At 47.2% G+C, this 19,284-nt stretch overlaps 41 non-coding genes across 41 annotated transcripts; all 41 read right to left on the bottom strand.

Annotated features, from left to right (window-relative positions):
- Positions 1-54: 54 nt before the first annotated feature.
- On the bottom strand, positions 55-126 carry TRNAD-GUC (transfer RNA aspartic acid (anticodon GUC)). Its single transcript has one exon. It is a non-coding gene; the product is annotated as a tRNA-Asp (tRNA).
- A 682-nt stretch (positions 127-808) lies between these two features.
- Positions 809-882, bottom strand: TRNAI-AAU (transfer RNA isoleucine (anticodon AAU)). The gene has a single exon. It is a non-coding gene; the product is annotated as a tRNA-Ile (tRNA).
- Positions 883-1,003: 121 nt separating this feature from the next.
- On the bottom strand, positions 1,004-1,075 carry TRNAD-GUC (transfer RNA aspartic acid (anticodon GUC)). The gene has a single exon. It is a non-coding gene; the product is annotated as a tRNA-Asp (tRNA).
- A 682-nt stretch (positions 1,076-1,757) lies between these two features.
- On the bottom strand, positions 1,758-1,831 carry TRNAI-AAU (transfer RNA isoleucine (anticodon AAU)). Its single transcript has one exon. It is a non-coding gene; the product is annotated as a tRNA-Ile (tRNA).
- Positions 1,832-1,952: 121 nt separating this feature from the next.
- On the bottom strand, positions 1,953-2,024 carry TRNAD-GUC (transfer RNA aspartic acid (anticodon GUC)). The gene has a single exon. It is a non-coding gene; the product is annotated as a tRNA-Asp (tRNA).
- Positions 2,025-2,706: 682 nt separating this feature from the next.
- On the bottom strand, positions 2,707-2,780 carry TRNAI-AAU (transfer RNA isoleucine (anticodon AAU)). Its single transcript has one exon. It is a non-coding gene; the product is annotated as a tRNA-Ile (tRNA).
- Positions 2,781-2,901: 121 nt separating this feature from the next.
- On the bottom strand, positions 2,902-2,973 carry TRNAD-GUC (transfer RNA aspartic acid (anticodon GUC)). Its single transcript has one exon. It is a non-coding gene; the product is annotated as a tRNA-Asp (tRNA).
- A 682-nt stretch (positions 2,974-3,655) lies between these two features.
- Positions 3,656-3,729, bottom strand: TRNAI-AAU (transfer RNA isoleucine (anticodon AAU)). Its single transcript has one exon. It is a non-coding gene; the product is annotated as a tRNA-Ile (tRNA).
- A 121-nt stretch (positions 3,730-3,850) lies between these two features.
- TRNAD-GUC (transfer RNA aspartic acid (anticodon GUC)) lies at positions 3,851-3,922 on the bottom strand. The gene has a single exon. It is a non-coding gene; the product is annotated as a tRNA-Asp (tRNA).
- Positions 3,923-4,604: 682 nt separating this feature from the next.
- Positions 4,605-4,678, bottom strand: TRNAI-AAU (transfer RNA isoleucine (anticodon AAU)). Its single transcript has one exon. It is a non-coding gene; the product is annotated as a tRNA-Ile (tRNA).
- A 121-nt stretch (positions 4,679-4,799) lies between these two features.
- TRNAD-GUC (transfer RNA aspartic acid (anticodon GUC)) lies at positions 4,800-4,871 on the bottom strand. Its single transcript has one exon. It is a non-coding gene; the product is annotated as a tRNA-Asp (tRNA).
- A 682-nt stretch (positions 4,872-5,553) lies between these two features.
- TRNAI-AAU (transfer RNA isoleucine (anticodon AAU)) lies at positions 5,554-5,627 on the bottom strand. Its single transcript has one exon. It is a non-coding gene; the product is annotated as a tRNA-Ile (tRNA).
- A 121-nt stretch (positions 5,628-5,748) lies between these two features.
- TRNAD-GUC (transfer RNA aspartic acid (anticodon GUC)) lies at positions 5,749-5,820 on the bottom strand. The gene has a single exon. It is a non-coding gene; the product is annotated as a tRNA-Asp (tRNA).
- A 682-nt stretch (positions 5,821-6,502) lies between these two features.
- On the bottom strand, positions 6,503-6,576 carry TRNAI-AAU (transfer RNA isoleucine (anticodon AAU)). Its single transcript has one exon. It is a non-coding gene; the product is annotated as a tRNA-Ile (tRNA).
- A 121-nt stretch (positions 6,577-6,697) lies between these two features.
- TRNAD-GUC (transfer RNA aspartic acid (anticodon GUC)) lies at positions 6,698-6,769 on the bottom strand. The gene has a single exon. It is a non-coding gene; the product is annotated as a tRNA-Asp (tRNA).
- A 682-nt stretch (positions 6,770-7,451) lies between these two features.
- Positions 7,452-7,525, bottom strand: TRNAI-AAU (transfer RNA isoleucine (anticodon AAU)). Its single transcript has one exon. It is a non-coding gene; the product is annotated as a tRNA-Ile (tRNA).
- Positions 7,526-7,646: 121 nt separating this feature from the next.
- On the bottom strand, positions 7,647-7,718 carry TRNAD-GUC (transfer RNA aspartic acid (anticodon GUC)). The gene has a single exon. It is a non-coding gene; the product is annotated as a tRNA-Asp (tRNA).
- Positions 7,719-8,400: 682 nt separating this feature from the next.
- TRNAI-AAU (transfer RNA isoleucine (anticodon AAU)) lies at positions 8,401-8,474 on the bottom strand. The gene has a single exon. It is a non-coding gene; the product is annotated as a tRNA-Ile (tRNA).
- Positions 8,475-8,595: 121 nt separating this feature from the next.
- Positions 8,596-8,667, bottom strand: TRNAD-GUC (transfer RNA aspartic acid (anticodon GUC)). Its single transcript has one exon. It is a non-coding gene; the product is annotated as a tRNA-Asp (tRNA).
- Positions 8,668-9,349: 682 nt separating this feature from the next.
- On the bottom strand, positions 9,350-9,423 carry TRNAI-AAU (transfer RNA isoleucine (anticodon AAU)). The gene has a single exon. It is a non-coding gene; the product is annotated as a tRNA-Ile (tRNA).
- A 121-nt stretch (positions 9,424-9,544) lies between these two features.
- Positions 9,545-9,616, bottom strand: TRNAD-GUC (transfer RNA aspartic acid (anticodon GUC)). Its single transcript has one exon. It is a non-coding gene; the product is annotated as a tRNA-Asp (tRNA).
- Positions 9,617-10,298: 682 nt separating this feature from the next.
- TRNAI-AAU (transfer RNA isoleucine (anticodon AAU)) lies at positions 10,299-10,372 on the bottom strand. The gene has a single exon. It is a non-coding gene; the product is annotated as a tRNA-Ile (tRNA).
- Positions 10,373-10,493: 121 nt separating this feature from the next.
- Positions 10,494-10,565, bottom strand: TRNAD-GUC (transfer RNA aspartic acid (anticodon GUC)). The gene has a single exon. It is a non-coding gene; the product is annotated as a tRNA-Asp (tRNA).
- A 682-nt stretch (positions 10,566-11,247) lies between these two features.
- On the bottom strand, positions 11,248-11,321 carry TRNAI-AAU (transfer RNA isoleucine (anticodon AAU)). The gene has a single exon. It is a non-coding gene; the product is annotated as a tRNA-Ile (tRNA).
- A 121-nt stretch (positions 11,322-11,442) lies between these two features.
- On the bottom strand, positions 11,443-11,514 carry TRNAD-GUC (transfer RNA aspartic acid (anticodon GUC)). The gene has a single exon. It is a non-coding gene; the product is annotated as a tRNA-Asp (tRNA).
- A 682-nt stretch (positions 11,515-12,196) lies between these two features.
- TRNAI-AAU (transfer RNA isoleucine (anticodon AAU)) lies at positions 12,197-12,270 on the bottom strand. Its single transcript has one exon. It is a non-coding gene; the product is annotated as a tRNA-Ile (tRNA).
- A 121-nt stretch (positions 12,271-12,391) lies between these two features.
- TRNAD-GUC (transfer RNA aspartic acid (anticodon GUC)) lies at positions 12,392-12,463 on the bottom strand. The gene has a single exon. It is a non-coding gene; the product is annotated as a tRNA-Asp (tRNA).
- A 682-nt stretch (positions 12,464-13,145) lies between these two features.
- Positions 13,146-13,219, bottom strand: TRNAI-AAU (transfer RNA isoleucine (anticodon AAU)). The gene has a single exon. It is a non-coding gene; the product is annotated as a tRNA-Ile (tRNA).
- A 121-nt stretch (positions 13,220-13,340) lies between these two features.
- TRNAD-GUC (transfer RNA aspartic acid (anticodon GUC)) lies at positions 13,341-13,412 on the bottom strand. The gene has a single exon. It is a non-coding gene; the product is annotated as a tRNA-Asp (tRNA).
- A 682-nt stretch (positions 13,413-14,094) lies between these two features.
- TRNAI-AAU (transfer RNA isoleucine (anticodon AAU)) lies at positions 14,095-14,168 on the bottom strand. Its single transcript has one exon. It is a non-coding gene; the product is annotated as a tRNA-Ile (tRNA).
- A 121-nt stretch (positions 14,169-14,289) lies between these two features.
- TRNAD-GUC (transfer RNA aspartic acid (anticodon GUC)) lies at positions 14,290-14,361 on the bottom strand. The gene has a single exon. It is a non-coding gene; the product is annotated as a tRNA-Asp (tRNA).
- Positions 14,362-15,043: 682 nt separating this feature from the next.
- Positions 15,044-15,117, bottom strand: TRNAI-AAU (transfer RNA isoleucine (anticodon AAU)). Its single transcript has one exon. It is a non-coding gene; the product is annotated as a tRNA-Ile (tRNA).
- Positions 15,118-15,238: 121 nt separating this feature from the next.
- TRNAD-GUC (transfer RNA aspartic acid (anticodon GUC)) lies at positions 15,239-15,310 on the bottom strand. Its single transcript has one exon. It is a non-coding gene; the product is annotated as a tRNA-Asp (tRNA).
- A 682-nt stretch (positions 15,311-15,992) lies between these two features.
- Positions 15,993-16,066, bottom strand: TRNAI-AAU (transfer RNA isoleucine (anticodon AAU)). The gene has a single exon. It is a non-coding gene; the product is annotated as a tRNA-Ile (tRNA).
- A 121-nt stretch (positions 16,067-16,187) lies between these two features.
- TRNAD-GUC (transfer RNA aspartic acid (anticodon GUC)) lies at positions 16,188-16,259 on the bottom strand. Its single transcript has one exon. It is a non-coding gene; the product is annotated as a tRNA-Asp (tRNA).
- Positions 16,260-16,941: 682 nt separating this feature from the next.
- TRNAI-AAU (transfer RNA isoleucine (anticodon AAU)) lies at positions 16,942-17,015 on the bottom strand. The gene has a single exon. It is a non-coding gene; the product is annotated as a tRNA-Ile (tRNA).
- A 121-nt stretch (positions 17,016-17,136) lies between these two features.
- TRNAD-GUC (transfer RNA aspartic acid (anticodon GUC)) lies at positions 17,137-17,208 on the bottom strand. Its single transcript has one exon. It is a non-coding gene; the product is annotated as a tRNA-Asp (tRNA).
- Positions 17,209-17,890: 682 nt separating this feature from the next.
- Positions 17,891-17,964, bottom strand: TRNAI-AAU (transfer RNA isoleucine (anticodon AAU)). Its single transcript has one exon. It is a non-coding gene; the product is annotated as a tRNA-Ile (tRNA).
- A 121-nt stretch (positions 17,965-18,085) lies between these two features.
- On the bottom strand, positions 18,086-18,157 carry TRNAD-GUC (transfer RNA aspartic acid (anticodon GUC)). Its single transcript has one exon. It is a non-coding gene; the product is annotated as a tRNA-Asp (tRNA).
- Positions 18,158-18,839: 682 nt separating this feature from the next.
- Positions 18,840-18,913, bottom strand: TRNAI-AAU (transfer RNA isoleucine (anticodon AAU)). The gene has a single exon. It is a non-coding gene; the product is annotated as a tRNA-Ile (tRNA).
- Positions 18,914-19,034: 121 nt separating this feature from the next.
- On the bottom strand, positions 19,035-19,106 carry TRNAD-GUC (transfer RNA aspartic acid (anticodon GUC)). Its single transcript has one exon. It is a non-coding gene; the product is annotated as a tRNA-Asp (tRNA).
- Between the last annotated feature and the right edge of the window lie 178 nt (positions 19,107-19,284).

Below are 19,284 nucleotides of genomic sequence, written 5' to 3'. Positions count from 1 at the left end.
TTATTCCTAGGCTAGACACATGGAGATAAACAAAGTTTAAGAAGCAAAAGCTGCCTCCCCGTCGGGGAATTGAACCCCGGTCTCCCGCGTGACAGGCGGGGATACTGACCACTATACTAACGAGGATAACCCTGGGCTTTGTCCTCTCAAGAACACAGAGATGGACAAAACCAACCAACTAGCAAATTCAAAGGCTACTCTTCAAAAGCACCTCCCACAGTCTTTCCAGTTCAGGTTTCCTTTAAACTGTATCTTCAGTCACAGAAGTAGGGCAGTAGTGCTTTCCATGTAGCCAGGCTGGAATCCAGTAGCCAATTACAACTAGTAGTGATTTGTTTCCATAAATCCTGAAATGATCTTTTTGCTCACTACCTTTCCTAACGGTCACCGAGGCCACATTCTGTCCTGAATGTGGCCTCTAGGGTTTGTTTGGTTTTGCTTTTGGGTAGAGGTTATTCTGTGAAATAGATTGTGTTTCAATTTTGTGTTAGGTGCAAAAGACAAGCAACGGTATTTCCATACAGCTGAAAGGAGAGCAGCAGTATTGCTGGGAAAGAAAAAGCAGTTGGCAAAGTTGTATGCAAAGTAGGTAACTGTTTTTGCATGCCATGTAAAAGGACATTTCCAATGAGGGGGGAGTGCGATTTCATCTCCTTGAAACCATGACAACAGTCCTGGGTGTACAGAGGGCTCGCTGCCTTTAGCAGAGTCAACTGATGGAAAGAGGGTCAGTGATCTCCAGTGTGGAAGCAACGACTGCTTTCACAGTGCCCAGACAGGCAGAGTGAAAAGTCTAAGCGCACACCTGTGGCCCGTACGGGGATCGAACCCGCGACCTTGGCGTTATTAGCACCACGCTCTAACCAACTGAGCTAACCGGCCATGGCACTGTGAGTCTCCACCACCAGCAAGGGGGCTGGAAAATGTTAGTGAAAGGGCTGAACAAACGTTATTCCTAGGCTAGACACATGGAGATAAACAAAGTTTAAGAAGCAAAAGCTGCCTCCCCGTCGGGGAATTGAACCCCGGTCTCCCGCGTGACAGGCGGGTATACTGACCACTATACTAACGAGGATAACCCTGGGCTTTGTCCTCTCAAGAACACAGAGATGGACAAAACCAACCAACTAGCAAATTCAAAGGCTACTCTTCAAAAGCACCTCCCACAGTCTTTCCAGTTCAGGTTTCCTTTAAACTGTATCTTCAGTCACAGAAGTAGGGCAGTAGTGCTTTCCATGTAGCCAGGCTGGAATCCAGTAGCCAATTACAACTAGTAGTGATTTGTTTCCATAAATCCTGAAATGATCTTTTTGCTCACTACCTTTCCTAACGGTCACCGAGGCCACATTCTGTCCTGAATGTGGCCTCTAGGGTTTGTTTGGTTTTGCTTTTGGGTAGAGGTTATTCTGTGAAATAGATTGTGTTTCAATTTTGTGTTAGGTGCAAAAGACAAGCAACGGTATTTCCATACAGCTGAAAGGAGAGCAGCAGTATTGCTGGGAAAGAAAAAGCAGTTGGCAAAGTTGTATGCAAAGTAGGTAACTGTTTTTGCATGCCATGTAAAAGGACATTTCCAATGAGGGGGGAGTGCGATTTCATCTCCTTGAAACCATGACAAAAGTCCTGGGTGTACAGAGGGCTCGCTGCCTTTAGCAGAGTCAACTGATGGAAAGAGGGTCAGTGATCTCCAGTGCGGAAGCAACGACTGCTTTCACAGTGCCCAGACAGGCAGAGTGAAAAGTCTAAGCGCACACCTGTGGCCCGTACGGGGATCGAACCCGCGACCTTGGCATTATTAGCACCACGCTCTAACCAACTGAGCTAACCGGCCATGGCACTGTGAGTCTCCACCACCAGCAAGGGGGCTGGAAAATGTTAGTGAAAGGGCTGAACAAACGTTATTCCTAGGCTAGACACATGGAGATAAACAAAGTTTAAGAAGCAAAAGCTGCCTCCCCGTCGGGGAATTGAACCCCGGTCTCCCGCGTGACAGGCGGGGATACTGACCACTATACTAACGAGGATAACCCTGGGCTTTGTCCTCTCAAGAACACAGAGATGGACAAAACCAACCAACTAGCAAATTCAAAGGCTACTCTTCAAAAGCACCTCCCACAGTCTTTCCAGTTCAGGTTTCCTTTAAACTGTATCTTCAGTCACAGAAGTAGGGCAGTAGTGCTTTCCATGTAGCCAGGCTGGAATCCAGTAGCCAATTACAACTAGTAGTGATTTGTTTCCATAAATCCTGAAATGATCTTTTTGCTCACTACCTTTCCTAACGGTCACCGAGGCCACATTCTGTCCTGAATGTGGCCTCTAGGGTTTGTTTGGTTTTGCTTTTGGGTAGAGGTTATTCTGTGAAATAGATTGTGTTTCAATTTTGTGTTAGGTGCAAAAGACAAGCAACGGTATTTCCATACAGCTGAAAGGAGAGCAGCAGTATTGCTGGGAAAGAAAAAGCAGTTGGCAAAGTTGTATGCAAAGTAGGTAACTGTTTTTGCATGCCATGTAAAAGGACATTTCCAATGAGGGGGGAGTGCGATTTCATCTCCTTGAAACCATGACAACAGTCCTGGGTGTACAGAGGGCTCGCTGCCTTTAGCAGAGTCAACTGATGGAAAGAGGGTCAGTGATCTCCAGTGTGGAAGCAACGACTGCTTTCACAGTGCCCAGACAGGCAGAGTGAAAAGTCTAAGCGCACACCTGTGACCCGTACGGGGATCGAACCCACGACCTTGGCGTTATTCGCACCACGCTCTAACCAACTGAGCTAACCGGCCATGGCTCTGTGAGTCTCCACCACCAGCAAGGGGGCTGGAAAATGTTAGTGAAAGGGCTGAACAAACGTTATTCCTAGGCTAGACACATGGAGATAAACAAAGTTTAAGAAGCAAAAGCTGCCTCCCCGTCGGGGAATTGAACCCCGGTCTCCCGCGTGACAGGCGGGGATACTGACCACTATACTAACGAGGATAACCCTGGGCTTTGTCCTCTCAAGAACACAGAGATGGACAAAACCAACCAACTAGCAAATTCAAAGGCTACTCTTCAAAAGCACCTCCCACAGTCTTTCCAGTTCAGGTTTCCTTTAAACTGTATCTTCAGTCACAGAAGTAGGGCAGTAGTGCTTTCCATGTAGCCAGGCTGGAATCCAGTAGCCAATTACAACTAGTAGTGATTTGTTTCCATAAATCCTGAAATGATCTTTTTGCTCACTACCTTTCCTAACGGTCACCGAGGCCACATTCTGTCCTGAATGTGGCCTCTAGGGTTTGTTTGGTTTTGCTTTTGGGTAGAGGTTATTCTGTGAAATAGATTGTGTTTCAATTTTGTGTTAGGTGCAAAAGACAAGCAACGGTATTTCCATACAGCTGAAAGGAGAGCAGCAGTATTGCTGGGAAAGAAAAAGCAGTTGGCAAAGTTGTATGCAAAGTAGGTAACTGTTTTTGCATGCCATGTAAAAGGACATTTCCAATGAGGGGGGAGTGCGATTTCATCTCCTTGAAACCATGACAAAAGTCCTGGGTGTACAGAGGGCTCGCTGCCTTTAGCAGAGTCAACTGATGGAAAGAGGGTCAGTGATCTCCAGTGCGGAAGCAACGACTGCTTTCACAGTGCCCAGACAGGCAGAGTGAAAAGTCTAAGCGCACACCTGTGGCCCGTACAGGGATCGAACCCGCGACCTTGGCGTTATTAGCACCACGCTCTAACCAACTGAGCTAACCGGCCATGGCACTGTGAGTCTCCACCACCAGCAAGGGGGCTGGAAAATGTTAGTGAAAGGGCTGAACAAACGTTATTCCTAGGCTAGACACATGGAGATAAACAAAGTTTAAGAAGCAAAAGCTGCCTCCCCGTCGGGGAATTGAACCCCGGTCTCCCGCGTGACAGGCGGGGATACTGACCACTATACTAACGAGGATAACCCTGGGCTTTGTCCTCTCAAGAACACAGAGATGGACAAAACCAACCAACTAGCAAATTCAAAGGCTACTCTTCAAAAGCACCTCCCACAGTCTTTCCAGTTCAGGTTTCCTTTAAACTGTATCTTCAGTCACAGAAGTAGGGCAGTAGTGCTTTCCATGTAGCCAGGCTGGAATCCAGTAGCCAATTACAACTAGTAGTGATTTGTTTCCATAAATCCTGAAATGATCTTTTTGCTCACTACCTTTCCTAACGGTCACCGAGGCCACATTCTGTCCTGAATGTGGCCTCTAGGGTTTGTTTGGTTTTGCTTTTGGGTAGAGGTTATTCTGTGAAATAGATTGTGTTTCAATTTTGTGTTAGGTGCAAAAGACAAGCAACGGTATTTCCATACAGCTGAAAGGAGAGCAGCAGTATTGCTGGGAAAGAAAAAGCAGTTGGCAAAGTTGTATGCAAAGTAGGTAACTGTTTTTGCATGCCATGTAAAAGGACATTTCCAATGAGGGGGGAGTGCGATTTCATCTCCTTGAAACCATGACAACAGTCCTGGGTGTACAGAGGGCTCGCTGCCTTTAGCAGAGTCAACTGATGGAAAGAGGGTCAGTGATCTCCAGTGTGGAAGCAACGACTGCTTTCACAGTGCCCAGACAGGCAGAGTGAAAAGTCTAAGCGCACACCTGTGGCCCGTACGGGGATCGAACCCACGACCTTGGCGTTATTCGCACCACGCTCTAACCAACTGAGCTAACCGGCCATGGCTCTGTGAGTCTCCACCACCAGCAAGGGGGCTGGAAAATGTTAGTGAAAGGGCTGAACAAACGTTATTCCTAGGCTAGACACATGGAGATAAACAAAGTTTAAGAAGCAAAAGCTGCCTCCCCGTCGGGGAATTGAACCCCGGTCTCCCGCGTGACAGGCGGGGATACTGACCACTATACTAACGAGGATAACCCTGGGCTTTGTCCTCTCAAGAACACAGAGATGGACAAAACCAACCAACTAGCAAATTCAAAGGCTACTCTTCAAAAGCACCTCCCACAGTCTTTCCAGTTCAGGTTTCCTTTAAACTGTATCTTCAGTCACAGAAGTAGGGCAGTAGTGCTTTCCATGTAGCCAGGCTGGAATCCAGTAGCCAATTACAACTAGTAGTGATTTGTTTCCATAAATCCTGAAATGATCTTTTTGCTCACTACCTTTCCTAACGGTCACCGAGGCCACATTCTGTCCTGAATGTGGCCTCTAGGGTTTGTTTGGTTTTGCTTTTGGGTAGAGGTTATTCTGTGAAATAGATTGTGTTTCAATTTTGTGTTAGGTGCAAAAGACAAGCAACGGTATTTCCATACAGCTGAAAGGAGAGCAGCAGTATTGCTGGGAAAGAAAAAGCAGTTGGCAAAGTTGTATGCAAAGTAGGTAACTGTTTTTGCATGCCATGTAAAAGGACATTTCCAATGAGGGGGGAGTGCGATTTCATCTCCTTGAAACCATGACAACAGTCCTGGGTGTACAGAGGGCTCGCTGCCTTTAGCAGAGTCAACTGATGGAAAGAGGGTCAGTGATCTCCAGTGCAGAAGCAACGACTGCTTTCACAGTGCCCAGACAGGCAGAGTGAAAAGTCTAAGCGCACACCTGTGGCCCGTACGGGGATCGAACCCGCGACCTTGGCGTTATTAGCACCACGCTCTAACCAACTGAGCTAACCGGCCATGGCACTGTGAGTCTCCACCACCAGCAAGGGGGCTGGAAAATGTTAGTGAAAGGGCTGAACAAACGTTATTCCTAGGCTAGACACATGGAGATAAACAAAGTTTAAGAAGCAAAAGCTGCCTCCCCGTCGGGGAATTGAACCCCGGTCTCCCGCGTGACAGGCGGGGATACTGACCACTATACTAACGAGGATAACCCTGGGCTTTGTCCTCTCAAGAACACAGAGATGGACAAAACCAACCAACTAGCAAATTCAAAGGCTACTCTTCAAAAGCACCTCTCACAGTCTTTCCAGTTCAGGTTTCCTTTAAACTGTATCTTCAGTCACAGAAGTAGGGCAGTAGTGCTTTCCATGTAGCCAGGCTGGAATCCAGTAGCCAATTACAACTAGTAGTGATTTGTTTCCATAAATCCTGAAATGATCTTTTTGCTCACTACCTTTCCTAACGGTCACCGAGGCCACATTCTGTCCTGAATGTGGCCTCTAGGGTTTGTTTGGTTTTGCTTTTGGGTAGAGGTTATTCTGTGAAATAGATTGTGTTTCAATTTTGTGTTAGGTGCAAAAGACAAGCAACGGTATTTCCATACAGCTGAAAGGAGAGCAGCAGTATTGCTGGGAAAGAAAAAGCAGTTGGCAAAGTTGTATGTAAAGTAGGTAACTGTTTTTGCATGCCATGTAAAAGGACATTTCCAATGAGGGGGGAGTGCGATTTCATCTCCTTGAAACCATGACAACAGTCCTGGGTGTACAGAGGGCTCGCTGCCTTTAGCAGAGTCAACTGATGGAAAGAGGGTCAGTGATCTCCAGTGCGGAAGCAACGACTGCTTTCACAGTGCCCAGACAGGCAGAGCGAAAAGTCTAAGCGCACACCTGTGGCCCGTACGGGGATCGAACCCGCGACCTTGGCGTTATTTGCACCACGCTCTAACCAACTGAGCTAACCGGCCATGGCACTGTGAGTCTCCACCACCAGCAAGGGGGCTGGAAAATGTTAGTGAAAGGGCTGAACAAACGTTATTCCTAGGCTAGACACATGGAGATAAACAAAGTTTAAGAAGCAAAAGCTGCCTCCCCGTCGGGGAATTGAACCCCGGTCTCCCGCGTGACAGGCGGGGATACTGACCACTATACTAACGAGGATAACCCTGGGCTTTGTCCTCTCAAGAACACAGAGATGGACAAAACCAACCAACTAGCAAATTCAAAGGCTACTCTTCAAAAGCACCTCCCACAGTCTTTCCAGTTCAGGTTTCCTTTAAACTGTATCTTCAGTCACAGAAGTAGGGCAGTAGTGCTTTCCATGTAGCCAGGCTGGAATCCAGTAGCCAATTACAACTAGTAGTGATTTGTTTCCATAAATCCTGAAATGATCTTTTTGCTCACTACCTTTCCTAACGGTCACCGAGGCCACATTCTGTCCTGAATGTGGCCTCTAGGGTTTGTTTGGTTTTGCTTTTGGGTAGAGGTTATTCTGTGAAATAGATTGTGTTTCAATTTTGTGTTAGGTGCAAAAGACAAGCAACGGTATTTCCATACAGCTGAAAGGAGAGCAGCAGTATTGCTGGGAAAGAAAAAGCAGTTGGCAAAGTTGTATGCAAAGTAGGTAACTGTTTTTGCATGCCATGTAAAAGGACATTTCCAATGAGGGGGGAGTGCGATTTCATCTCCTTGAAACCATGACAACAGTCCTGGGTGTACAGAGGGCTCGCTGCCTTTAGCAGAGTCAACTGATGGAAAGAGGGTCAGTGATCTCCAGTGCGGAAGCAACGACTGCTTTCACAGTGCCCAGACAGGCAGAGTGAAAAGTCTAAGCGCACACCTGTGGCCCATACGGGGATCGAACCCGTGACCTTGGCGTTATTAGCACCACGCTCTAACCAACTGAGCTAACCGGCCATGGCACTGTGAGTCTCCACCACCAGCAAGGGGGCTGGAAAATGTTAGTGAAAGGGCTGAACAAACGTTATTCCTAGGCTAGACACATGGAGATAAACAAAGTTTAAGAAGCAAAAGCTGCCTCCCCGTCGGGGAATTGAACCCCGGTCTCCCGCGTGACAGGCGGGGATACTGACCACTATACTAACGAGGATAACCCTGGGCTTTGTCCTCTCAAGAACACAGAGATGGACAAAACCAACCAACTAGCAAATTCAAAGGCTACTCTTCAAAAGCACCTCCCACAGTCTTTCCAGTTCAGGTTTCCTTTAAACTGTATCTTCAGTCACAGAAGTAGGGCAGTAGTGCTTTCCATGTAGCCAGGCTGGAATCCAGTAGCCAATTACAACTAGTAGTGATTTGTTTCCATAAATCCTGAAATGATCTTTTTGCTCACTACCTTTCCTAACGGTCACCGAGGCCACATTCTGTCCTGAATGTGGCCTCTAGGGTTTGTTTGGTTTTGCTTTTGGGTAGAGGTTATTCTGTGAAATAGATTGTGTTTCAATTTTGTGTTAGGTGCAAAAGACAAGCAACGGTATTTCCATACAGCTGAAAGGAGAGCAGCAGTATTGCTGGGAAAGAAAAAGCAGTTGGCAAAGTTGTATGCAAAGTAGGTAACTGTTTTTGCATGCCATGTAAAAGGACATTTCCAATGAGGGGGGAGTGCGATTTCATCTCCTTGAAACCATGACAACAGTCCTGGGTGTACAGAGGGCTCGCTGCCTTTAGCAGAGTCAACTGATGGAAAGAGGGTCAGTGATCTCCAGTGTGGAAGCAACGACTGCTTTCACAGTGCCCAGACAGGCAGAGTGAAAAGTCTAAGCGCACACCTGTGGCCCGTACAGGGATCGAACCCGCGACCTTGGCGTTATTAGCACCACGCTCTAACCAACTGAGCTAACCGGCCATGGCACTGTGAGTCTCCACCACCAGCAAGGGGGCTGGAAAATGTTAGTGAAAGGGCTGAACAAACGTTATTCCTAGGCTAGACACATGGAGATAAACAAAGTTTAAGAAGCAAAAGCTGCCTCCCCGTCGGTGAATTGAACCCCGGTCTCCCGCGTGACAGGCGGGGATACTGACCACTATACTAACGAGGATAACCCTGGGCTTTGTCCTCTCAAGAACACAGAGATGGACAAAACCAACCAACTAGCAAATTCAAAGGCTACTCTTCAAAAGCACCTCCCACAGTCTTTCCAGTTCAGGTTTCCTTTAAACTGTATCTTCAGTCACAGAAGTAGGGCAGTAGTGCTTTCCATGTAGCCAGGCTGGAATCCAGTAGCCAATTACAACTAGTAGTGATTTGTTTCCATAAATCCTGAAATGATCTTTTTGCTCACTACCTTTCCTAACGGTCACCGAGGCCACATTCTGTCCTGAATGTGGCCTCTAGGGTTTGTTTGGTTTTGCTTTTGGGTAGAGGTTATTCTGTGAAATAGATTGTGTTTCAATTTTGTGTTAGGTGCAAAAGACAAGCAACGGTATTTCCATACAGCTGAAAGGAGAGCAGCAGTATTGCTGGGAAAGAAAAAGCAGTTGGCAAAGTTGTATGCAAAGTAGGTAACTGTTTTTGCATGCCATGTAAAAGGACATTTCCAATGAGGGGGGAGTGCGATTTCATCTCCTTGAAACCATGACAACAGTCCTGGGTGTACAGAGGGCTCGCTGCCTTTAGCAGAGTCAACTGATGGAAAGAGGGTCAGTGATCTCCAGTGTGGAAGCAACGACTGCTTTCACAGTGCCCAGACAGGCAGAGTGAAAAGTCTAAGCGCACACCTGTGGCCCGTACGGGGATCGAACCCGCGACCTTGGCGTTATTAGCACCACGATCTAACCAACTGAGCTAACCGGCCATGGCACTGTGAGTCTCCACCACCAGCAAGGGGGCTGGAAAATGTTTGTGAAAGGGCTGAACAAACGTTATTCCTAGGCTAGACACATGGAGATAAACAAAGTTTAAGAAGCAAAAGCTGCCTCCCCGTCGGGGAATTGAACCCCGGTCTCCCGCGTGACAGGCGGGGATACTGACCACTATACTAACGAGGATAACCCTGGGCTTTGTCCTCTCAAGAACACAGAGATGGACAAAACCAACCAACTAGCAAATTCAAAGGCTACTCTTCAAAAGCACCTCCCACAGTCTTTCCAGTTCAGGTTTCCTTTAAACTGTATCTTCAGTCACAGAAGTAGGGCAGTAGTGCTTTCCATGTAGCCAGGCTGGAATCCAGTAGCCAATTACAACTAGTAGTGATTTGTTTCCATAAATCCTGAAATGATCTTTTTGCTCACTACCTTTCCTAACGGTCACCGAGGCCACATTCTGTCCTGAATGTGGCCTCTAGGGTTTGTTTGGTTTTGCTTTTGGGTAGAGGTTATTCTGTGAAATAGATTGTGTTTCAATTTTGTGTTAGGTGCAAAAGACAAGCAACGGTATTTCCATACAGCTGAAAGGAGAGCAGCAGTATTGCTGGGAAAGAAAAAGCAGTTGGCAAAGTTGTATGCAAAGTAGGTAACTGTTTTTGCATGCCATGTAAAAGGACATTTCCAATGAGGGGGGAGTGCGATTTCATCTCCTTGAAACCATGACAACAGTCCTGGGTGTACAGAGGGCTCGCTGCCTTTAGCAGAGTCAACTGATGGAAAGAGGGTCAGTGATCTCCAGTGTGGAAGCAACGACTGCTTTCACAGTGCCCAGACAGGCAGAGTGAAAAGTCTAAGCGCACACCTGTGGCCCGTACGGGGATCGAACCCGCGACCTTGGCGTTATTAGCACCACGCTCTAACCAACTGAGCTAACCGGCCATGGCACTGTGAGTCTCCACCACCAGCAAGGGGGCTGGAAAATGTTAGTGAAAGGGCTGAACAAACGTTATTCCTAGGCTAGACACATGGAGATAAACAAAGTTTAAGAAGCAAAAGCTGCCTCCCCGTCGGGGAATTGAACCCCGGTCTCCCGCGTGACAGGCGGGTATACTGACCACTATACTAACGAGGATAACCCTGGGCTTTGTCCTCTCAAGAACACAGAGATGGACAAAACCAACCAACTAGCAAATTCAAAGGCTACTCTTCAAAAGCACCTCCCACAGTCTTTCCAGTTCAGGTTTCCTTTAAACTGTATCTTCAGTCACAGAAGTAGGGCAGTAGTGCTTTCCATGTAGCCAGGCTGGAATCCAGTAGCCAATTACAACTAGTAGTGATTTGTTTCCATAAATCCTGAAATGATCTTTTTGCTCACTACCTTTCCTAACGGTCACCGAGGCCACATTCTGTCCTGAATGTGGCCTCTAGGGTTTGTTTGGTTTTTCTTTTGGGTAGAGGTTATTCTGTGAAATAGATTGTGTTTCAATTTTGTGTTAGGTGCAAAAGACAAGCAACGGTATTTCCATACAGCTGAAAGGAGAGCAGCAGTATTGCTGGGAAAGAAAAAGCAGTTGGCAAAGTTGTATGCAAAGTAGGTAACTGTTTTTGCATGCCATGTAAAAGGACATTTCCAATGAGGGGGGAGTGCGATTTCATCTCCTTGAAACCATGACAAAAGTCCTGGGTGTACAGAGGGCTCGCTGCCTTTAGCAGAGTCAACTGATGGAAAGAGGGTCAGTGATCTCCAGTGCGGAAGCAACGACTGCTTTCACAGTGCCCAGACAGGCAGAGTGAAAAGTCTAAGCGCACACCTGTGGCCCGTACGGGGATCGAACCCGCGACCTTGGCATTATTAGCACCACGCTCTAACCAACTGAGCTAACCGGCCATGGCACTGTGAGTCTCCACCACCAGCAAGGGGGCTGGAAAATGTTAGTGAAAGGGCTGAACAAACGTTATTCCTAGGCTAGACACATGGAGATAAACAAAGTTTAAGAAGCAAAAGCTGCCTCCCCGTCGGGGAATTGAACCCCGGTCTCCCGCGTGACAGGCGGGGATACTGACCACTATACTAACGAGGATAACCCTGGGCTTTGTCCTCTCAAGAACACAGAGATGGACAAAACCAACCAACTAGCAAATTCAAAGGCTACTCTTCAAAAGCACCTCCCACAGTCTTTCCAGTTCAGGTTTCCTTTAAACTGTATCTTCAGTCACAGAAGTAGGGCAGTAGTGCTTTCCATGTAGCCAGGCTGGAATCCAGTAGCCAATTACAACTAGTAGTGATTTGTTTCCATAAATCCTGAAATGATCTTTTTGCTCACTACCTTTCCTAACGGTCACCGAGGCCACATTCTGTCCTGAATGTGGCCTCTAGGGTTTGTTTGGTTTTGCTTTTGGGTAGAGGTTATTCTGTGAAATAGATTGTGTTTCAATTTTGTGTTAGGTGCAAAAGACAAGCAACGGTATTTCCATACAGCTGAAAGGAGAGCAGCAGTATTGCTGGGAAAGAAAAAGCAGTTGGCAAAGTTGTATGCAAAGTAGGTAACTGTTTTTGCATGCCATGTAAAAGGACATTTCCAATGAGGGGGGAGTGCGATTTCATCTCCTTGAAACCATGACAACAGTCCTGGGTGTACAGAGGGCTCGCTGCCTTTAGCAGAGTCAACTGATGGAAAGAGGGTCAGTGATCTCCAGTGTGGAAGCAACGACTGCTTTCACAGTGCCCAGACAGGCAGAGTGAAAAGTCTAAGCGCACACCTGTGACCCGTACGGGGATCGAACCCACGACCTTGGCGTTATTCGCACCACGCTCTAACCAACTGAGCTAACCGGCCATGGCTCTGTGAGTCTCCACCACCAGCAAGGGGGCTGGAAAATGTTAGTGAAAGGGCTGAACAAACGTTATTCCTAGGCTAGACACATGGAGATAAACAAAGTTTAAGAAGCAAAAGCTGCCTCCCCGTCGGGGAATTGAACCCCGGTCTCCCGCGTGACAGGCGGGGATACTGACCACTATACTAACGAGGATAACCCTGGGCTTTGTCCTCTCAAGAACACAGAGATGGACAAAACCAACCAACTAGCAAATTCAAAGGCTACTCTTCAAAAGCACCTCCCACAGTCTTTCCAGTTCAGGTTTCCTTTAAACTGTATCTTCAGTCACAGAAGTAGGGCAGTAGTGCTTTCCATGTAGCCAGGCTGGAATCCAGTAGCCAATTACAACTAGTAGTGATTTGTTTCCATAAATCCTGAAATGATCTTTTTGCTCACTACCTTTCCTAACGGTCACCGAGGCCACATTCTGTCCTGAATGTGGCCTCTAGGGTTTGTTTGGTTTTGCTTTTGGGTAGAGGTTATTCTGTGAAATAGATTGTGTTTCAATTTTGTGTTAGGTGCAAAAGACAAGCAACGGTATTTCCATACAGCTGAAAGGAGAGCAGCAGTATTGCTGGGAAAGAAAAAGCAGTTGGCAAAGTTGTATGCAAAGTAGGTAACTGTTTTTGCATGCCATGTAAAAGGACATTTCCAATGAGGGGGGAGTGCGATTTCATCTCCTTGAAACCATGACAAAAGTCCTGGGTGTACAGAGGGCTCGCTGCCTTTAGCAGAGTCAACTGATGGAAAGAGGGTCAGTGATCTCCAGTGCGGAAGCAACGACTGCTTTCACAGTGCCCAGACAGGCAGAGTGAAAAGTCTAAGCGCACACCTGTGGCCCGTACAGGGATCGAACCCGCGACCTTGGCGTTATTAGCACCACGCTCTAACCAACTGAGCTAACCGGCCATGGCACTGTGAGTCTCCACCACCAGCAAGGGGGCTGGAAAATGTTAGTGAAAGGGCTGAACAAACGTTATTCCTAGGCTAGACACATGGAGATAAACAAAGTTTAAGAAGCAAAAGCTGCCTCCCCGTCGGGGAATTGAACCCCGGTCTCCCGCGTGACAGGCGGGGATACTGACCACTATACTAACGAGGATAACCCTGGGCTTTGTCCTCTCAAGAACACAGAGATGGACAAAACCAACCAACTAGCAAATTCAAAGGCTACTCTTCAAAAGCACCTCCCACAGTCTTTCCAGTTCAGGTTTCCTTTAAACTGTATCTTCAGTCACAGAAGTAGGGCAGTAGTGCTTTCCATGTAGCCAGGCTGGAATCCAGTAGCCAATTACAACTAGTAGTGATTTGTTTCCATAAATCCTGAAATGATCTTTTTGCTCACTACCTTTCCTAACGGTCACCGAGGCCACATTCTGTCCTGAATGTGGCCTCTAGGGTTTGTTTGGTTTTGCTTTTGGGTAGAGGTTATTCTGTGAAATAGATTGTGTTTCAATTTTGTGTTAGGTGCAAAAGACAAGCAACGGTATTTCCATACAGCTGAAAGGAGAGCAGCAGTATTGCTGGGAAAGAAAAAGCAGTTGGCAAAGTTGTATGCAAAGTAGGTAACTGTTTTTGCATGCCATGTAAAAGGACATTTCCAATGAGGGGGGAGTGCGATTTCATCTCCTTGAAACCATGACAACAGTCCTGGGTGTACAGAGGGCTCGCTGCCTTTAGCAGAGTCAACTGATGGAAAGAGGGTCAGTGATCTCCAGTGTGGAAGCAACGACTGCTTTCACAGTGCCCAGACAGGCAGAGTGAAAAGTCTAAGCGCACACCTGTGGCCCGTACGGGGATCGAACCCACGACCTTGGCGTTATTCGCACCACGCTCTAACCAACTGAGCTAACCGGCCATGGCTCTGTGAGTCTCCACCACCAGCAAGGGGGCTGGAAAATGTTAGTGAAAGGGCTGAACAAACGTTATTCCTAGGCTAGACACATGGAGATAAACAAAGTTTAAGAAGCAAAAGCTGCCTCCCCGTCGGGGAATTGAACCCCGGTCTCCCGCGTGACAGGCGGGGATACTGACCACTATACTAACGAGGATAACCCTGGGCTTTGTCCTCTCAAGAACACAGAGATGGACAAAACCAACCAACTAGCAAATTCAAAGGCTACTCTTCAAAAGCACCTCCCACAGTCTTTCCAGTTCAGGTTTCCTTTAAACTGTATCTTCAGTCACAGAAGTAGGGCAGTAGTGCTTTCCATGTAGCCAGGCTGGAATCCAGTAGCCAATTACAACTAGTAGTGATTTGTTTCCATAAATCCTGAAATGATCTTTTTGCTCACTACCTTTCCTAACGGTCACCGAGGCCACATTCTGTCCTGAATGTGGCCTCTAGGGTTTGTTTGGTTTTGCTTTTGGGTAGAGGTTATTCTGTGAAATAGATTGTGTTTCAATTTTGTGTTAGGTGCAAAAGACAAGCAACGGTATTTCCATACAGCTGAAAGGAGAGCAGCAGTATTGCTGGGAAAGAAAAAGCAGTTGGCAAAGTTGTATGCAAAGTAGGTAACTGTTTTTGCATGCCATGTAAAAGGACATTTCCAATGAGGGGGGAGTGCGATTTCATCTCCTTGAAACCATGACAACAGTCCTGGGTGTACAGAGGGCTCGCTGCCTTTAGCAGAGTCAACTGATGGAAAGAGGGTCAGTGATCTCCAGTGCAGAAGCAACGACTGCTTTCACAGTGCCCAGACAGGCAGAGTGAAAAGTCTAAGCGCACACCTGTGGCCCGTACGGGGATCGAACCCGCGACCTTGGCGTTATTAGCACCACGCTCTAACCAACTGAGCTAACCGGCCATGGCACTGTGAGTCTCCACCACCAGCAAGGGGGCTGGAAAATGTTAGTGAAAGGGCTGAACAAACGTTATTCCTAGGCTAGACACATGGAGATAAACAAAGTTTAAGAAGCAAAAGCTGCCTCCCCGTCGGGGAATTGAACCCCGGTCTCCCGCGTGACAGGCGGGGATACTGACCACTATACTAACGAGGATAACCCTGGGCTTTGTCCTCTCAAGAACACAGAGATGGACAAAACCAACCAACTAGCAAATTCAAAGGCTACTCTTCAAAAGCACCTCTCACAGTCTTTCCAGTTCAGGTTTCCTTTAAACTGTATCTTCAGTCACAGAAGTAGGGCAGTAGTGCTTTCCATGTAGCCAGGCTGGAATCCAGTAGCCAATTACAACTAGTAGTGATTTGTTTCCATAAATCCTGAAATGATCTTTTTGCTCACTACCTTTCCTAACGGTCACCGAGGCCACATTCTGTCCTGAATGTGGCCTCTAGGGTTTGTTTGGTTTTGCTTTTGGGTAGAGGTTATTCTGTGAAATAGATTGTGTTTCAATTTTGTGTTAGGTGCAAAAGACAAGCAACGGTATTTCCATACAGCTGAAAGGAGAGCAGCAGTATTGCTGGGAAAGAAAAAGCAGTTGGCAAAGTTGTATGTAAAGTAGGTAACTGTTTTTGCATGCCATGTAAAAGGACATTTCCAATGAGGGGGGAGTGCGATTTCATCTCCTTGAAACCATGACAACAGTCCTGGGTGTACAGAGGGCTCGCTGCCTTTAGCAGAGTCAACTGATGGAAAGAGGGTCAGTGATCTCCAGTGCGGAAGCAACGACTGCTTTCACAGTGCCCAGACAGGCAGAGCGAAAAGTCTAAGCGCACACCTGTGGCCCGTACGGGGATCGAACCCACGACCTTGGCGTTATTTGCACCACGCTCTAACCAACTGAGCTAACCGGCCATGGCACTGTGAGTCTCCACCACCAGCAAGGGGGCTGGAAAATGTTAGTGAAAGGGCTGAACAAACGTTATTCCTAGGCTAGACACATGGAGATAAACAAAGTTTAAGAAGCAAAAGCTGCCTCCCCGTCGGGGAATTGAACCCCGGTCTCCCGCGTGACAGGCGGGGATACTGACCACTATACTAACGAGGATAACCCTGGGCTTTGTCCTCTCAAGAACACAGAGATGGACAAAACCAACCAACTAGCAAATTCAAAGGCTACTCTTCAAAAGCACCTCCCACAGTCTTTCCAGTTCAGGTTTCCTTTAAACTGTATCTTCAGTCACAGAAGTAGGGCAGTAGTGCTTTCCATGTAGCCAGGCTGGAATCCAGTAGCCAATTACAACTAGTAGTGATTTGTTTCCATAAATCCTGAAATGATCTTTTTGCTCACTACCTTTCCTAACGGTCACCGAGGCCACATTCTGTCCTGAATGTGGCCTCTAGGGTTTGTTTGGTTTTGCTTTTGGGTAGAGGTTATTCTGTGAAATAGATTGTGTTTCAATTTTGTGTTAGGTGCAAAAGACAAGCAACGGTATTTCCATACAGCTGAAAGGAGAGCAGCAGTATTGCTGGGAAAGAAAAAGCAGTTGGCAAAGTTGTATGCAAAGTAGGTAACTGTTTTTGCATGCCATGTAAAAGGACATTTCCAATGAGGGGGGAGTGCGATTTCATCTCCTTGAAACCATGACAACAGTCCTGGGTGTACAGAGGGCTCGCTGCCTTTAGCAGAGTCAACTGATGGAAAGAGGGTCAGTGATCTCCAGTGCGGAAGCAACGACTGCTTTCACAGTGCCCAGACAGGCAGAGTGAAAAGTCTAAGCGCACACCTGTGGCCCATACGGGGATCAAACCCGTGACCTTGGCGTTATTAGCACCACGCTCTAACCAACTGAGCTAACCGGCCATGGCACTGTGAGTCTCCACCACCAGCAAGGGGGCTGGAAAATGTTAGTGAAAGGGCTGAACAAACGTTATTCCTAGGCTAGACACATGGAGATAAACAAAGTTTAAGAAGCAAAAGCTGCCTCCCCGTCGGGGAATTGAACCCCGGTCTCCCGCGTGACAGGCGGGGATACTGACCACTATACTAACGAGGATAACCCTGGGCTTTGTCCTCTCAAGAACACAGAGATGGACAAAACCAACCAACTAGCAAATTCAAAGGCTACTCTTCAAAAGCACCTCCCACAGTCTTTCCAGTTCAGGTTTCCTTTAAACTGTATCTTCAGTCACAGAAGTAGGGCAGTAGTGCTTTCCATGTAGCCAGGCTGGAATCCAGTAGCCAATTACAACTAGTAGTGATTTGTTTCCATAAATCCTGAAATGATCTTTTTGCTCACTACCTTTCCTAACGGTCACCGAGGCCACATTCTGTCCTGAATGTGGCCTCTAGGGTTTGTTTGGTTTTGCTTTTGGGTAGAGGTTATTCTGTGAAATAGATTGTGTTTCAATTTTGTGTTAGGTGCAAAAGACAAGCAACGGTATTTCCATACAGCTGAAAGGAGAGCAGCAGTATTGCTGGGAAAGAAAAAGCAGTTGGCAAAGTTGTATGCAAAGTAGGTAACTGTTTTTGCATGCCATGTAAAAGGACATTTCCAATGAGGGGGGAGTGCGATTTCATCTCCTTGAAACCATGACAACAGTCCTGGGTGTACAGAGGGCTCGCTGCCTTTAGCAGAGTCAACTGATGGAAAGAGGGTCAGTGATCTCCAGTGCGGAAGCAACGACTGCTTTCACAGTGCCCAGACAGGCAGAGTGAAAAGTCTAAGCGCACACCTGTGGCCCATACGGGGATCGAACCCGTGACCTTGGCGTTATTAGCACCACGCTCTAACCAACTGAGCTAACCGGCCATGGCACTGTGAGTCTCCACCACCAGCAAGGGGGCTGGAAAATGTTAGTGAAAGGGCTGAACAAACGTTATTCCTAGGCTAGACACATGGAGATAAACAAAGTTTAAGAAGCAAAAGCTGCCTCCCCGTCGGGGAATTGAACCCCGGTCTCCCGCGTGACAGGCGGGGATACTGACCACTATACTAACGAGGATAACCCTGGGCTTTGTCCTCTCAAGAACACAGAGATGGACAAAACCAACCAACTAGCAAATTCAAAGGCTACTCTTCAAAAGCACCTCCCACAGTCTTTCCAGTTCAGGTTTCCTTTAAACTGTATCTTCAGTCACAGAAGTAGGGCAGTAGTGCTTTCCATGTAGCCAGGCTGGAATCCAGTAGCCAATTACAACTAGTAGTGATTTGTTTCCATAAATCCTGAAATGATCTTTTTGCTCACTACCTTTCCTAACGGTCACCGAGGCCACATTCTGTCCTGAATGTGGCCTCTAGGGTTTGTTTGGTTTTGCTTTTGGGTAGAGGTTATTCTGTGAAATAGATTGTGTTTCAATTTTGTGTTAGGTGCAAAAGACAAGCAACGGTATTTCCATACAGCTGAAAGGAGAGCAGCAGTATTGCTGGGAAAGAAAAAGCAGTTGGCAAAGTTGTATGCAAAGTAGGTAACTGTTTTTGCATGCCATGTAAAAGGACATTTCCAATGAGGGGGGAGTGCGATTTCATCTCCTTGAAACCATGACAACAGTCCTGGGTGTACAGAGGGCTCGCTGCCTTTAGCAGAGTCAACTGATGGAAAGAGGGTCAGTGATCTCCAGTGCGGAAGCAACGACTGCTTTCACAGTGCCCAGACAGGCAGAGTGAAAAGTCTAAGCGCACACCTGTGGCCCATACGGGGATCGAACCCGTGACCTTGGCGTTATTAGCACCACGCTCTAACCAACTGAGCTAACCGGCCATGGCACTGTGAGTCTCCACCACCAGCAAGGGGGCTGGAAAATGTTAGTGAAAGGGCTGAACAAACGTTATTCCTAGGCTAGACACATGGAGATAAACAAAGTTTAAGAAGCAAAAGCTGCCTCCCCGTCGGGGAATTGAACCCCGGTCTCCCGCGTGACAGGCGGGGATACTGACCACTATACTAACGAGGATAACCCTGGGCTTTGTCCTCTCAAGAACACAGAGATGGACAAAACCAACCAACTAGCAAATTCAAAGGCTACTCTTCAAAAGCACCTCCCACAGTCTTTCCAGTTCAGGTTTCCTTTAAACTGTATCTTCAGTCACAGAAGTAGGGCAGTAGTGCTTTCCATGTAGCCAGGCTGGAAT

This window comes from Hyperolius riggenbachi, chromosome 2 (genome assembly GCF_040937935.1).
Source record: "Hyperolius riggenbachi isolate aHypRig1 chromosome 2, aHypRig1.pri, whole genome shotgun sequence".
Lineage (NCBI taxonomy): Eukaryota > Metazoa > Chordata > Amphibia > Anura > Hyperoliidae > Hyperolius > Hyperolius riggenbachi.
Note: the sequence above shows the minus strand (reverse complement) of the source record. Positions and strands in the feature narration are given on the sequence as shown.